Source organism: Neophocaena asiaeorientalis, unplaced genomic scaffold (assembly GCF_003031525.2).
Source record: "Neophocaena asiaeorientalis asiaeorientalis breed wild unplaced genomic scaffold, Neophocaena_asiaeorientalis_V1.1 scaffold141, whole genome shotgun sequence".
Lineage (NCBI taxonomy): Eukaryota > Metazoa > Chordata > Mammalia > Artiodactyla > Phocoenidae > Neophocaena > Neophocaena asiaeorientalis.
The window spans coordinates 2,535,296-2,540,837 of NW_020174267.1; positions in this window are offsets into that span (position 1 = coordinate 2,535,296).

Consider the following 5,542-nt stretch of genomic DNA (forward strand, 5'->3'; position numbering starts at 1 on the left):
GGCCCTGGGGGGTGCGGAAGTTGACTTTGCTTTGCTCACACACGGGGTCGGGGCGAAGGTGGCAGCCTGGGTGCGACGTGGGGCGCTGGCGTTTCCGCAGCTGCGTGAGTCTGAGGCTGGAGGAAGGCCTAAGGCCCACCGAGGCCTGGATCCGGCTAAATCCCCGGGGCCTGGGCCAGAGGCACGCCCAGCCTCCTCCTCCTGAGCCGCGGGGCTGCTCTGGGCCGCGGGCGCCGATTCAGGCCCGGCCCAGACCTGCGGCCCAGTGTGTGCAGGCCAGGAGACGGACCTGGGGCCGTGGGCTGCGAGGCCTACTTGCACACTCAGCTCCGGCACTTCTCACAGCTGGCCAGGGCAAGATGCCCGGGCTCCGGGGAAACAAAGAGGCCCAAGGGCGACTTTTCCGAGCGGGAGATGGCGGGGGCTTTGGAAGTGCACTGGGTGGGTGATTACTCTCCGCGGCCGCGCATCCGTTCGCGAACATCAGAAATCCACCATCTTCTGCGAGAGTTCCCCTCCCTCGAATCCGCAGCTCGACGTCTTCCTTCCCGCAGTGGGTCACGACCTCCGTCCTGCGCACCCGAGGGCACGTTCAGGGCCCCCCAGTTTTGCGCAGAGACTCGCGTTGGGTAACCCTGGCCCAAAACTTGAGGGGTGAGGCGAGCACCCTTCGCGTCCCCCACCTCCAGGTTCTCAAAGTAAGCACCTCTGTAACAGAGGTCGAGGCAGCTTTCTAGAAAGAGAGGAAACGGTATCCCAAGCCCCCGGGGAGTGGGTGCGCGCCGGTCTGTGCCGTCCGCCGTGCATCGGGCACCCAGGTGGGGGGCGTGTCCCGGGCGTGGGGACGCAGAATGACGGGCTGGCTCGGGCGACCTCTGTCCCCGCCGGATCATGAACGCGAGCCTCGCCTGTTCCAGCTCTCTGCGTCCGAAGAGGCAAGCGCGAGCGGCTGGGCGCCGCCGCCGCGGGCTCATGTTTATTCACGCCGCCTTAAACAGTCCGTTTGAATACATATTAATCAGCCGCTCTAACTACTTACTCAGGGCTAGGTTTGCAGGAGAAAAACGAGCCCCTGAAAAGGAGGAATAGCAAGTGGGCATCCAGAAGCGCAAAGAAGCCTCGGTCTGGGGCAAAGCTGTGGGCGCCTGTGTCCCCCCCGGCCCCCGCGGCGAGCAGCCGGAGGCGGGGCGGTGGCTGAGGAGCCGGTGGGCTATTAGCGAAGGGCCTCTTCTGCCGCTGGCTCTTATCTCACCGATGGAGCTGGGGACGAGCTCCTTGGTAGTCCTGAGGGTCTATCGGGGGCAGATTTCCCGGGAAGGAAAAGGAGCTTGAGTTTCACAGTCCCTCGCTGGCACCGACCCCTCTTCTAAAGTCGCCTCGTAATTGTGATTTAGTTTTCTTAAGTAAGTTTCAGGCTGCACAGAGTCTGTTTCCCACTGTGGGCTCGCGGGAGTTAATATCGTGGGGGAGAGGCTGGCCCCAATTTTAGAGATTCGTCTTTCTAACGTGACTCCCTCCATCTGTAGGAGGGGTCACCGAGTCTGGGTGAGGGCACTTTCAGGACCCTCCCCTGCTTCCAAATCCCCCCGTGCCACGCGGAAGCTTCCAGGGCCCGCGTGATCATCGCCTCCCGGTGCCTTCCCTCCCCGAGGGGGCAGTCTCTTTTCCCAGTTGGGGCTGAACCAGCAGGGGCTTGGCGGAGGAGGTAGTGTCGGGGGCGGCTGAGGTCCGCGGTCCTTCACCTCCTCCTGCCGTTCGGCGTGTCCCGTCGCTCATCAGCCCTGGCAGCACCTTCCCCAGGTGTTGAACCTGAGGGCAAGAGGGAGTGTCAGTAGTAAGGCAGTTCTTTTTCTCGTCCTGATTTGTTCTTTTATCCTCCCTTCCTTCCTTCCTTCCGTTTCGCCCGGCACCCGCTTTTCCTTTGCTTCCCTGAAGTGGTTCTCCATGTCCCCTCCCAGGCTCTACGTGCGTTGTCTCACTCCCAGTCACTGAGCCGGTCTGTGCAGGCAGAGGGAGGCCGTCTAGGCCATTTAGATGATCCAGTTCAAAACAAACACCATTACCAAAACTTCGGCCAAGTGGGAGAGAGTGAGGGAGAGCGGATGCGCAAACGATTGTTGGGCAGAATTTGCGTGTGTTCTAGAAATACAGTTAACTTTAAAAATATTAATAATAGTAAAAAGAATTCGTGTGTGTTTGAGCGCGGTTCTAATCCCACACAGTTTCCTCCGACTCCTGATGTCCACATAGACCTTCTATGTCTGCCGGAATCTCGGAGACTACTCCCAAGCTCGGGGCTTACCATCTGGTGATACATAAACCGGGGTCCGCTCCAAACCAGGTGTGTGTGTGTGTGTGTGTGTGTGTGTGTGTGTGTGTGTGTTTTCTTAGCATGTGCGCGTGCATGAGCTTTGGACATGAAATACCCACAGGGCAAATAGGAAAGGAGCTAAAGAGTCCCCTGAGCTCAGTGGCAGTACCTGCGGGGGATTCCATGGAGGACAGGCTGGGTCCCCTGCGGATGTCACCGTGGTGACATTGTAGGAAGCAAAAAGCTTACCCCCCACCCCCTGAGAGCCCTTTTAAAGGTACTCCGTCTTCTGCAAACATACTTCTCTCTACTCCTGACCTTATGAAAAGATGGCCCCCGTGGAGCAACCGATCTGAAAAGCCTCACTTGGTCTCTGTTATCCTCGGCGGTGCCTCTCCTTTCGGGATTCCAAGCTTTCTGCGAGTGGCTAATTACCTTGGGGTGATCCCAAAATAAAATGCTGGGGTGAGGTGGGTAGAGAGGAGGGTGCTCAAATGAAATATCCATTAATGTCATTTTTTGAAGAGAGACTGAAGACGTCCTCGTAATTTCCCTTAAGAAATCTGGTTTTACTGGTCGATCTCAGTAGGAGAATTCTTTGCCTAGAGCCTTGAAATGAGTAATAGGCCATGTGTCTCCAAGTCTTCGGCTAATATGACAATAAATACATTCAAGGAGAGCAACGGGGTGTTTACAATTAGTACCTAAACTTCTTCTGTTTGTCAAAAAGTCCCTAAATAACCCCTCCCCCAATCAAGCAAGGAGCCCAAAGGAGGTAGAAATCAGGTAGAGAAATCTTCAAAAGGAATTAAAAAACCAAAGCCGATTTTATTTCCTCCAGTCAAGTGTGAATGATGGGGCAGCCGCGGCAAGGGTGATGGAGTCTACCTGACAAAGCGTGCAGTGAGGGGCTGGGGAGAGTGCGGGGGCGGGGGGCGGTCACAAAAACGGAGGCGTTGAAGTCGTTGCCTAGTGGGCACCACTTCCCTGCTCTGCGCTGAGGCGGTTTCCAAAGGCCCAGTGGCCACCTGGAACCTGGAACAACAGGACACTGCCTCCCACAACTGCCCATCACCCCAATCTCTGTGCTTTTTATCTCCTCAAAGTGACTCCCAACGGGTTTATCCGGATAGAACCCTTCGCAAGTTTTTCAGATTTGTCGGTTTCTAGGAACTTGCATGTTTTAAGTAGAGCCGAAACCGCGAAGGCTCGGGTTACACTTTAAAATATGCGAGGCTTCCGCGCGACCCCCGTGACTTGGTAAGGCTCAACTGCTTCTTTAAAAAGAAGAAGGTGGGGGAGAACACTGCTTTTAAAGTTCGGGACACCCCCCCCTTTTGTCTCAACAATTCAGAAGCAGTTGTCACTGCTTCTCAGAACCCAGCTTCCCGCCGGCCGTCGGGGAGGTCGGGAGAGCTGCTACTCAGAGCGCCCTCTGAACCTACGCGCGTTCGCAGGGACGTGTCAGCTGGGCCGTCTATAATTTGCATTATTCATTTAAGTTTGCGCAGCGCTGAAAGCCGCTGGAAAGTTCGACGGCTGGGTGGCCCAGCATCCTGGCAGGCTTGGCGGTCAACCACTGAACATAAAACAACTGACAAGGTTACCGACGCCCGCCTCCGGGGCAGCGAAGGGAGCCTGAGGACAGCGCAGATCTCCGCGGGTTCGCGCCCTGCCTCCGCCAGCAATTCAGGCAGGAGGTTCCCTGTTGCGTGGGGTTCAGTCAAAGGCTTACAAGCCAGGAGGGGAAAGGGGGGTAGGAGCCAAGGGGAGAAGCCCGCGAGAGAGAGCTAAGCTTTAAGTGTATTCTAATTCTTTAAGGGGGTGGGTCCAATGTTCTACGCAGCCAGATGGGACTCCTCACAAGCTTTGGGGCAGATTTAGGGGTGAGGACTGAGTGAGGAATGGGGGGGCAGTAGTTGCTCGTCACTTGTTTGGTCTTCACATCTTGTGCAGCGACCCAGGTAGGCTGAAGACAAAACCCCTCAGGATTTGGACCGCTCCCCTAGATAAGGTGGAGGTTAGGGGCGGTGAAATGCGAAAGCCATCCTTGGTATTACTCCTCCCCGACATCCATAGGAGGCCAGGGTTCCTCCATCAAACTTACATGCGTTCACTCATTCCGCAACTATTCATTCAGCACCTACCATGTACCAGACACTGTATGAGACTCTCAAAAACGCAGTATAAATGGAAAGCAGGCCCCAAACCCTGAGTCTAAGGATTGGCTCCCTGGAATGTTCTAAAATCAGAATGCATCTTGGAATGGCCAGACTTGCCGCTCCACGGATTCCAACGCTGGGCGAAGGGACACAGGAAACATAACTTCTGCATAACTTTTACTTCTTTCCTTTTTTTCTTTTTTAAAGTAGCAAAGGACCGTTAATTAGAAGAATAATTACTGCTACCCTATATTATCCCAACCTGTTCAATTTCTATCTGTTGCAGACAATGCTAATAATGGCAACTATTGCTTCTGTAAACACCCCGAGGCAGCGCTCTCCTCCCACAGTGTGTGTGTGTGTGTGTTTAAAGAATATATATAAAAAGTTCCCCCGCTCATTTGCATAGCTTCATCTTTACCTTTTCCCATTCAGTCCTTGCAAAAAAAAAAAAAAAGCATATCTATTCAAAGCCCTTGCAAAAAGCATATCTATTCAAAGGGCATTTAGTCCATTTCTTTCTTGGCCGGTAAACCTATTCATCAATTGTTCTGCCTTGTAGATCGCATTCTAATGCTAATGTAGCGTGTTAAATATCTTTTTGTTCCCCTTTCACCGTTTTGTCATTCAGTTTATCCAGTTTTGGTCACCCATTTTATTTATTTATGCGCCTGCTCCTATTCAGGGGCTCATGTATTTTTTATTATGTTGTTTCACTGTCACGCAGTGTCAACTTAGTCTATTCAATGGGGGCTACTTGAAGGCCGGAGGGACAAAGCGTGTACACATTGCAGCGCTATTCATTCCGGCCAGCTGGATCGGCTGAAAAAAAAACCTTGTGAAAAGAAACGCCTCACAATGGACACAGAAGAAGTGCACAATGCTAACAGTTTTCCAAATACCACTGATTGGTTTCTTCACAATGAGGAGAAAGCCGCCGCTTTTTCTTAGCTCCACTTCAACAAACAACGCTCTCACAAAACCTCCCAACCCTGCGTTTTGTTCCTGGACAAAACCTCCTCGACTGTCTAAACGCTCCCACTGAAGGACAAAAAAAAAAAAAAAAAAA